This window comes from Primulina tabacum, chromosome 12 (assembly GCF_025594145.1).
Source record: "Primulina tabacum isolate GXHZ01 chromosome 12, ASM2559414v2, whole genome shotgun sequence".
NCBI lineage: Eukaryota > Viridiplantae > Streptophyta > Magnoliopsida > Lamiales > Gesneriaceae > Primulina > Primulina tabacum.
The window spans coordinates 11,894,493-11,906,259 of NC_134561.1; the positions used below are offsets into that span (position 1 = coordinate 11,894,493).

The 11,767-nt window shown below is 39.3% G+C and overlaps 1 long non-coding RNA gene across 1 annotated transcript; it reads right to left on the reverse strand.

The window, feature by feature from the left end:
• Nucleotides 1-1,489, reverse strand: LOC142521410 (uncharacterized). Its single transcript, XR_012814167.1, has 3 exons — nucleotides 1,372-1,489; nucleotides 786-845; nucleotides 1-332 (listed from the first exon to the last, which is right to left on the reverse strand). It is a non-coding gene; the product is annotated as an uncharacterized LOC142521410 (long non-coding RNA).
• Between the last annotated feature and the right edge of the window lie 10,278 nt (nucleotides 1,490-11,767).

Genomic DNA, 11,767 nt, shown 5'->3' on the forward strand with positions numbered 1-11,767 from the left:
ACCCAACTCCTAACCATCCCAGACATCTAACATATGCTCTGATACCACCAAATGTGGCGCCCCAAACCTCGCCACGTAATCATGCAACATGTGACGTCATATGCATAAAATTTTTCTTTTCGACGACGTAATAATATAATGCATATACGACAAAATACTGCAATCACCCCACTATCTACGTCAGTGTAGCAGAAACAGTATAATAAATACACACATACAACTCAAATAAGACAATAAGCAATACTGTCTCTATCTACTATCAACTACAAGACTGTTTGACTAGACACACCTAGTCCTTCACCACTATCCTGTCTCACGTATAGTCCTGTAACCTGCCCAACAGAAACAGCCCTCAAAGGGTGAGCATATACAAAAATCATCATCGTAATGCATAACAGTTATATTAACAACATAAAATATAACTAAAATCATAATAGAAATACCCCCTTTGCCGTTTCTGGACAATCAGCCAACAACAACCTCAACAGCATCACAATGCAACAACATCAACGATACGTCGCACCCCAACACCGGCGACAGCAATATCGTCGAACGAACAACAACATCGACGATACGTCGCACCCCAACACCAACGACAACAATATCGTTGAACGAACAACATCAACGAGACGTCTCCCAACAACGACGGCCAACAACATCAACAATAATAAACAACAACAAATATAATACCAAATCACCCATATCCAGTGATTTACCATCGTTCAACGCAATAGTATTCATCAATACTAAATAATAACAACATATGCTCGTACGTCAACACGTACCTGATAATCGAGTATATATAAAATCTGGCTATTTCTTTGATCCCGAGGCTTGTGATGTATCTAAATAATTCAACAATAATTATCAGATCATTGTCACCGTATCAACACAGTTATAACAGCCTCAATATATAACATCAAATAGCCCAACAACAATTAAATCAACAAAATATAAAACTCGATTATAAATTCGTATTGTTCAACAATTTAATAATCTGGTGTATTTAATTCACAATACTACCATCAAATACAACCTAATTAATTAACTTCAAATAATAGGCTATTTTACAACATCCGTCAAATTACGAAAACTTTATATCAATGTGTAGCCCATATTTCGTAGACTCCGAATATATAATCAGAATTAATAACAACTGACAAACAACTCTCAAATCTCAATCCAATGATTAAAAATCCCTAATTATAATAAATTAGGAATAATTCAAAACAACAACACAATAATCTTCTCTACTTCGTTAAAATCATACACTACTCAACAATCTTCAATTTCAGTATGATTTAACAATTTATTGGATTTATTCCAGAAATCGACGAATTTCAAACATCACCAAAAATATAAAATTTATACCTCAAATCGAAGACCTCGTGTCAACGATCCCAGAACTGAAGTCGGTTCGTCGATTGGATAAACCGATAAATCGCAAGATCGAAAAAGAAAATCACAAACCCTATATTCTTCTCTCTCTTCGATACTGTATCTATTAATTTCTTTTGAACATTACGGTCGAATTCAATATCAATCTTTTTTTTTTAATTTTTTTAAATATTATATTATATAATTTTATTAATATAATATTATTTTATTAATATAATATAATATAATATATAATATTTAACATTTTAATACCGGTATATCCATTTGGACCAGTCAAACGATAAAATTTTCCAAAACTCAAAACATGAAACTTCTATATCTTTGAGTTTTCTATGTTATATCCAAATTTCAAATCATTTGGACTTCATATGACCAAAATATGTCATATTTCATTCTTTAAAAATCATTACTTATTTAGTAATCTCATATTACTAAATCAACAACTTGTGATTTTATTTCAGGCATTACAAATGTTGACATCCTTCACAAGCCCGGACAACTCGAGAAGAATCTCGGCTAACACTCGGCCACCAGAATCCAGCAAGAATTGCTTTCCGGGTCAATGCTATCCCTCTGAGATGCTCCCCGCAGCACCCTTCATATTTCCCGGAATACATACTTCACCTCTCCCATAGATAAGCATTTTAACAATGGTCTGTGGTATTACCTCCAGTATAAAATGTTATTTAAAAGAACAAAGCTTGTTTCTTGATCTTTTGAGCCTGAGCTTTATCTCTAGGTAATTCATTTTGAGCAATGAATTTTACTAGAAGTTTCATCCAGGAATCCTCTTGAGTTGGCAACACTTCCACCTCAATAGAAAGAATCAACCGAGTAATTTGAATTATTTCTCGAGTATTTACATCTGATAAGGAGGCGGCCATTTTAGCTAGGGCATCTGCTTCCCCATTCTCATCCCGGGGGAACTCCTCAGTGCTCAAATCCTCAAAAGATTATGCCTGGGCTTTAATGAGCTTTAGATATTTAAGCATTCTGTTATCCTTAGCCTCATAAACACCCTTTATCTGCTGAGTAATTAGTTCTGAATCAGAATATAAAATGATTCGAGAAGCTCCTATTTCATGTGCAGCTCTTATACCAGCTAGAACAACCTCATACTCTGCTTCATTATTAGTTACTCGGGAGTCAATTCTCAAGGCCAATTTAATCTTCTCTCCCGGGGGGGGGTGAATATTATCACCACTCCTACTCCACATCCAAACAGACTCGACACCCCATCCAAAAGTACTCTCCAGACCTCTTCTTCACTAGGATGAATCATTTCAGAAATAAAAACTGACAGAGCCTACGCTTTGATGGCCAACTGAAGTCTGTTTTAAATATCATATTCTCGCAACTCAACTGTCCACTTTTTCATTCTCTCAGACACCTCCGAATGAGTCATAATACTCCCGAGAGGACTGTTGGTAAGCACAATGATTTAATGCGACAGAAAATAAATTCGCTGTTTCCGGGCAGTCATAACAAGGGCCATGGCTGTTTTTTCCACTTCGCTGTACTGAAGCTCAGGTCCTCGGAGAGCATGGCTGACATAATACACTAGCATATGATCACAGCCTTCTTCCCTTATAAGCAATAAACTGATAGCATACAATGTGGTGGATAGATAGACAAACAAAATTTTTCCTCCGACTCTGGCTTCTCCAAGACAAGAAGCTCTGCCAAGTGAATCTTAAGTTCTTTAAAGGCCTGCTCACACTACTCACTCCATCCAAACTTCTCTTCCTTTCATAGGATCTGGAAGAATGGATAGCTTCGATGTGTAGATCGAGATATGAACCGTGAAAGTGAAGCGATTCTCCTGGTTAGCATTTGTACTTCTCCGACAGATGGAGGATATGGTATGTCTAGCACTGGTTCGACCTTCTCAGGATTCACCACGATGCCCCTGTCAGTAACCATAAATCCCAAAAATTTACCTCTCTTTACGCCAAACATGCATTTGGCTGGATTGAGTTTAATCCAATATGCATGATAGTGGCAAAGTCTCTTCCAAATCAGAAATAAAGAAAGAAATCTCTCGAGACTTACCCAATTTATCATCAACATACACCTCCACATTCATCCTCAACTGCTTTTCAAATACCCGATTCATCAGACGCTGATACGTAGCCCTAGCATTCCTTAGCCCAAAAGGCATGACCAAATAACAAAATGTGCCTCCCGAGGTAATGAAACTGGCCTTATCCTGATCACTCTTGGACAGGGGAATTTGATGGTACCCCCGATAAGCATTCATGAAACTAAGAAGTTCATACCCGGAGGTAGAATCCACCAACTAATCATTTCGAGGCAAGGGATAATGATCTTTGGGCAAGCCTTGTTGAGATCTCTAAAATCCACACTCATCCACCACTTTCCAGCAGCCTTAGGAACAAACACAACATTCGAGTGCCAGGTAAGAAATTTCACTTCTCGAATGTGACAATCCTGCAACAATTCTCAAAAATGTACACCGATTACTTTGTCTTTTTCAGAACCAAAGAGTCTCTTCTTTTGCTAATATGTTGCGATCCCGGGATAATGTTCACATTGTGCTCAGCTATCAGGGGTGAGATCCCAGTCAATTCCTGTTGAGACCAAACAAAAACATTAATGTTAGCTTTCAAATAGTCTAATAAGTTGACCCAGGTGAGTAAGTCAAGATCTCGAGCCACCCGGATCTCTTTTCCTGGCCCAATCTCCACCACTTCCTGCTCTTCCTCCGCCACAAAATGCACATCCACCTTCCCGGCTATTCTCTTCATCCCCTCACAAACACTTACCCTCTTCTCCTCCCATCTCGCCTTCTTCTGAGCGACCCGCACTGCTTCTACATAACACTTTCGGAAAGAGGGTTGATCTACCCGAATTTATCCTACTTGAATTCCCACTGAAAATTTGATCTTTTGATTATATGTGGATGCTACGACATTCAGCTCATTCATGGCCGGCCGCCCTAGAATAATATTATATGATGACGGGGCATCCACAACAGTGAAAGTGATCATGGTAGTCTTCTTTAATTCTCGAGTGACCAGAGTGAAGGGCAAGATAATCTCTCATTATGGTAGACAGCGTGACCAGCAAAGCCAAAAAGACAGTTTTTACCGTCTCCAACTGGTACCCTTGTAGATCCATTTGTATCAAGGTTTTCTTGAAAATAACATTTACAGAACTACCCGAATCAACAAAAACCTTTATAATATCGTAATTGGCCACCCGGGCTTGGATTACCAGGGCGTCATTATGAGGTAGACTAACACCCTTGAGATCCTCTGGACCAAAGCTGATAATCACCTCATTCCTCCTTACTCCCTCAACCTCCATACAATCACTCCTACTCCTCGACTTCCGAGCCCGATAATCACCATCGGTAGAATATCCAGAGATCATTTTTATTAACCCCAAGGCAGGGGGTGAGACTTTCTTCGTCTCAGTCCATGGATTTCTTCTCTCACTAGGAGCGCCTCTCAAGTCTTCCTGAGCACTGGATCGTGTCCGACGAGTTGTCCAAGGTGACAATCTCGGCCTCTTATTTGGTGGAATAAATCTCGAGACATCAGGAGGGACATAATCTCTCTCTAGCATCCGGAAATCCTCTGTTTTATGAAAACCCACTTTATGAAGGGTACAATATCTCTTTTCCTCGGGCCTAGCAGGCTGTGGAGTGTGATTCAGGTCTTGAGATTTTTTTGTATTGCACTCTTGAACTTCTCGGTCCCGAGAAATTTTTAAAGGCACACGATGAGAATAATGTCCGGGGTTGCTCCTCCTCTGCCCTATCTCCTCGGGTTGGCCACACTGTCATCTTTCTCTCTTCTCAAAGCCTCCCTTTTCTACTTCTAGGCCTCCTCCATATTGATGCATTTTTCCGCTCGGGTTAAAAGATTTGGTGTTTTTTCAATAAACAAGGCATGTGTCTCAAATGCAAGAAAACCGAGCACCCTAACTTAGTGTGTGTAGCAAATACCATAAAACACAAAAATATCATACGTAGAGCACTCCTTGCTCAAAATCAAGCCCACCACCAACTCGGAAGATTCCCTTTAATTTTGCACTAGAAAAATTAGATTATTTTTCTTTTGAGAAGTGTATGCTTTTCTCAACAATTGAAAAATCAAAAATTGAAGGGAAAATCAATGGGAATTTTCGGACATGTGCTTGAGGAGATAAGGGGAGGATAAATTTTGTTGGTTGTGTAAAAATTTAAAAGTGTATCCCAAAGGCATGCAAACCATTAACTCAAAAATTGCCTTCAACCCTTCACCTCCCAAGCATGCAATTTGTTAGACTAAAACAATTACAAGGCTCATGTACTTTTATTTATATATCTCAAACACATTTGAGAGCATTTAAACTTTACTTGATTTTACTCAAATTAAAAGTTACATTCCCCATAATCCTCTTGTAGAAGTCATACTTCTATTTTTCTTTGCGCTTATAAACTCCTTTATAAGCCGTTAAACACATTGAACTATTTTTCCTTCTCAACGGGATCTAGAAAGCTAGTACTCGTGTGGCCCTCAATGGTTTATTGATACGACTAGCAGTTGGTTCACATCTCAATGTGATTCGTGACTAACTATGTCCTTATATATGCATACCCCAATTGCTCCATTCTTATTTATCAACTCCTTGATAATAAGAACGTCAGAAATCAAGTCTGATAATAGCCAACAAATCATGCTAAACTCCTAGCAGCATCGCTTACATGATTCCCTAGGTATCAAATGATAGTGCCTACAAGAACCATTCTATTATGGTTAGCGTACAGTACGGACCCTTCATCTCATATATCCCCACTGATTCGACAACTATTGGTATATCGAGAGCTGTCAATGAATAGATACTATGTGTCATGTCGTAGTTTCTTCGATTGTGTAATCTAAGAAACCTCTTTCTTAATTACCACAAAAACTCTGATAAGAGATTTCAAACTACATACACATGAGATCACATAGGATATCCATAACCGAAGGTAAGCAGTGAATCCCCGACAACAATGCATAGAATCCTATATGTTTCGATTGAACACCCAACCTTGCCACCTGATGACCTCATATGAGTCAGTAAATAAGTAAAAGTTCAATACTAGCATATAGAGTCACAATGTTATCCCGAGTCATAATGACTAATGTTGTACAACCATAAACTAGGACGTTTCCACTCGATAAGTGAGAACCATTTGGAAAGTCCTTTATAGAGGGTTGTTCAGTGCACTCTACAAGGAGCACCTATCTGCATGCTCGGACATCACAATGTCCCCTACCAATGAAACATGGTACCCACATCGCAAATACTAGTCTCAAACTCGAGCGCCCTTTATCCTTCTTAGCGGCGGCTAAATCGACTAGTAACTATTTAGAATATACAGTATTCCAAATATGAGTTTCATGATACTCATTATATGAGCATCTCATATTCTTTCTACTATTTGTATATTCAAGTACTTTATCTATGCAACAAGCATAGGTATAAAGATAAAGATGTTCTAAAACAATAATTTCAAATATTATTAAATTAAAGATTGTTTATACATAGAGTTTCAACATGAACCCTCGACCAACACTTGGCTTGACGGGCACCTACTCTAACAATCTCCAACTTGCACTAGAGTCGACTACCCGTATGCTTCAAACCCATTGATTCGCGATGGTTCTCGAATCATGTTCCAGGTAAAGGCTTAGTTAGTGGATCAAAAACATTATCTGCTGAGCCGACTTTGTCAATCGACACTTCTCCTCTTTCCACAATCTCTCGGAAGATGTGGTACTTTCTCAATACATGTTTGGATTTCTGATGAGACCTTGGCTCCTTCGCCTGAGCAATGGCTCCCGTGTTTTCACAAAACATAAGGACTGGAGCAACTACATTAGGAATGACGCCCAACTCTTTGACAAAATTCCTTAACCGAACAACCTCCTTTGCTGCATCTGATACATCAATGTATTCGGCCTCAATGGTGGAATCCGCAGTACTGTCTTGTTTGGAACTCTTCCAAGAGGCAGCAACACCATTGTACATGAATAACCCAAAGGTTGACTTGAGTCATCGATATCGATTTGTAAGCTAGTGTCAGTATAGCCTTCCAATTTCAGATTTCCACCCCCATAGACAAAGAACAACTTATTGGTCCTTCTCAAATACTTGAGGATGTCTTTCACAACTTTCCAGTGTGGAAGATCAGGGTTTGATTGATATCTGCTCACCACACTTAGTGCAAAAGCCACGTCAGGACGTGTAGATATCATCCATCCCATACATGATACTACAAACTGCAAATGCATACGTTATGCTTGTCATCGCCGCTATCTCTGCATCACTCTTGGGAGAAATATACTTGGATAGACACGCAATGACACATTGGTAGATTTCCTCTCTTGGACTCATCCATCGAGAACCGCTTCACGATGGTATCAATGTATGTGGACTTGGTAAGACCAAGCAATCTTCTTGATCTACCTCTATAGATCTGTATTCCCAATACAAAAGATGTTTCACCCAAGTCCTGCATCGAGAAATTACTCGCTAACCATATTTTAGTTGATTGCAACATCCCTACATCATTCCCAATGAGTAGCATGTGAACAACATCAAGCATCAGGAATGTCACAGTACTCCCACTGACCTTCTTATACACACAGGGTTCCTCAGGATTCTTTAAAACAAATTCTTTGATTGTACTATCGAATCTGAGGTTCCAAGTTCTAGATGCCTGCTTTAGACCATAAATAGATCTCTGAAGTTTGCATACCATATGCTCACTTCCGATAGATGTAAACCTTTAAGGTTGAGACAGGTAAATCTCTTCCTTAATATCCCTATTAAGAAAGGCTGGCTTGACATCCATCTTCCATATCTCATAGTCATACCATGCAGCTATGGCTGAAAATATCCTTACAGACTTGAACATTGCAACTGGAGAAAAGGTTTTCTCAAAGTCAACTCCTTGTCTTTGAGTATATCCTTTTGCTACCAATCGCGCCTTGAAGGTCAATACCTTCCCATCTGTCCCAATGTTTCCTCTTGTAAATCTATTTACACCCTATGGGAACAGTTCCCTCAGGTGGATCCACAAGATTCCACACTTGGTTCGAACGCATGGAATTCATCTAAAATTCCTTAGCTTCAAGGCACTTTGATGAATCAACATCAGATAACGCTTCCTTGAAGGTCATTGAATCACATTCATGGGTAGGCTCGTCATGGCCCTCTTCAAGAAGCAAACCATACCTCATAGGTGGTCTCGAGACTCTCTCGGATCTTCTAAGAGCTTGTATCTCCTTAATTGGCTCTTCGGATGTGGGTTCTACAATCGTGGGTGTCTCTCAAACCCCTTCGAGTTCTATCATCTCCTCTTTTATATCCGATAGAAATTCTTTCTTCAAAAAGGTTTCATTCCTAGAAACAAACACCATTGTTTCCTGGGATGATAAAAATAATATCCAACTGAATTTCTTTGATATCCCACAAAGTAACATAAAATGGATCGACTATCCAATTTATCTCCCACCACCTGCTTCACATAAGCAGGGCTTCCCCATATTCTATGATAAGAATATTTGGGAGGCTTACCCATCCATATCTTATATGGTGTCTTATCAACTGCCTTTGAATGGACATTGTTCAACAACAGTGTCGTTGCCTCAAGTTCATATTCTTTCTATTTTTTGCATATTCAAGGACTTTATTTATGCAACAAGCATGGGTATACAGATAAAGATGTGCCAAAACAATAATTTAAAATATAATTAAAATAGAGATTGTTTATACATAGAGTTTCAATGTGAATCCTCGGCCAACACTTGGCTCGACGGGCACCTAATCTAACAATCTCCCAATTGCACTAGAGCCAACTACCCATATGCTTCAAACCCATTTATTCGCGATGTTTCTCGAATAATGGTCCATGTAAATGCTTAGTTAGTGGATCAACAACATTATCTGCGGAGCCGACTTTTTTAATCGACAATTCTCCTCTTTCCACAATCTCTTGGAGTGGTACTTTCTCAATACATGTTTGGATTTCTGATGAGACCTTGGCTCCTTTACCTGAGCTATAGCTCCCGTGTTGTCACAAATTACCGAGGAAGGAGCAACTCCATTAGGAATGACGTCAAAATCTTGGACGAAATTTTTTAACCAAACAATCTTCTTTGCTGCAGCTGATGAAACAATGTATAAGGTCTCAGTGGGGGAATTCCTAGTACTGTCTTGGTTGGAACTATTCCAAGATACAGCAGAACCATTGAGCATGAATACGAACCTAGAGGTTGACTTTGAGTCATCGATATCGCTTTGGAATCTAGAGTCTGTGTAGCCTTCTAATTTAAGTTCTCCACCCCAGAGACCAAGAACAACTTATTGGTCCTTCTCAAATACTTGAAGATGTCTTTCACATCTTTCTAGTGAGGCAGACCAAGGTTCGATTGATATCTACTCACTACACTTAGTTCAAAAGCCACGTCAGGACGTGTAGATATCATTCCATATATGATACTACTAATTGCAGACGCATAAGGAATGCTTGTCCTCACCGCTATCTGTGCATCAGTGTTGGGAGTCATAGACTTGTATAGGGACACGCCTTGACACATTGGAATATGTCATCTCTTGGACTCATCCATCAAGAACCGCTTAACGATGGTATCAATGTATGTGGACTGTGTGAGACAAAGAAATCTTCTTGATCTATCTCTGTAAGGTCCAAATTTAAGACGACGTAATCCAACTGCATGCAAATCTAGGAACTATGAAAATAAGTAATTAATTGGTTTAATTGCTAAATTATTTGTGTGACATGCATGATTTTATATTAAATATGATTTAATTGTCATTTTGCATTAAACTGTATTTTTAAGTGATCTTCACGTTGCGATCGAGGACGGAGACCATGGGCTGAAAAACGTAAAATGTTTTTATTAAATAATTATTTTTAATTATTTAAAATATGGTTGATGGTTTTTCATATTTTTGAAAATAAGGGGTTTTGAGATGATTTTATACGCCGGGACGTAAATTTTATCGGTATTGGTTTTTCAATTAAAATGCGAGCCTTTTGACGACCCGGCTAATAAATTCACAATTTTATTTAAACAAAAAACTTTGCTAATATTTTATTTGATTCTAATTAAGAATAATGAGCTTAATTTAGAGGCTTAATAGGCCTTAAGCCTTGTTAGTATTTAATTAACCTATTTAATATATTAAACACCAAAGAAAACCCTACACTCACATCTCCATCACACGGCCACACACTTTGCATACATCAAAATTCTCTCCCAAAAGCACACACACACGGCACCACATAGTGAAGGATTTTTGAAGGCTCAAGTAAAAAGCTAGCCAAGGTGTCCCTCTGTTCTTCGACGTCAACAGTTGTTCGTGCGTATAAAACGCAAAGGCACGCCTATTCTTTCCTTCAAAAAATCATCACACCATAGTATTTGTTTATGCATGAATTTTAAGGAAAAACATAGCACACAAGTTAAATTTTCGTTACTACATGCTTATGTGTTCTAAATTGGTGTTTTTAATTTCCAAAACCATGTTTTATATGTGTTAAAGGGACTGCCATGATCAGGACAGGTTTAGACATTGTTTTACATGAGTTTAGAGTCCTAAAATAAGCCTCAAACATGCACAAAACCGAACACGCAATGCTGGAAGCGAGGTTGCTGTCTTATGGAGTCTAGGTTCGTTTTTTCTGTTCTTCATGGTCCGGCTGGGCTTTGGCTTGGTCCAGGGGCTAGCCAGAGTCATGGGGGAGTCAAGGGAAGAGTCCTAGCCATGCTAGAACTCGAGCTTAGGGGCTGAGAGGAGTCATTGAGAGCAAGGACTCCTACCCGAGAGTTGCTAGGGGGGTCGCGCAGGTTCAGCGCTTGCGTTGGGATTGTGGGGCTCGGCCTGGGGTGCAAGGGCTGGGTCAGAGTGCGTCCTAAGGGTCCTAGGCGAGTGTTGAAGAGGCTGGTTAGAGAGCCAAGTCATGGGCTAGAGTCGCAGGAATCAAAACGTGAGGGTCATGCACATGCAATTCTCGACCAGCTTAGGGTAGGTGTGTGAGGGCTTCATTTTTCTTTTGGGCGTGGTTTCCGTGAGTTCCTTGGGTCCAGTAGGGTACTCTAGGGTGTTGGTCAGGGTTTGGATCAACATGGCTCTGGGTGACTCGATAAAATCAAGAGATGGCTCGGGGGCGAAGATTTGGTGTCATGTTAGGGTCTCCTAAGCATAAAAACTTGAAAAACGGCTCACGGTGGACGAGTCGTGGTTCATGGGGACTAAAATAATATAAAAAGACTAAATTTAGAATTTAGGAATTTTATATCGAAGTTCGGGATTTTTCGGAATTAAAACGCCTTCAAAACGT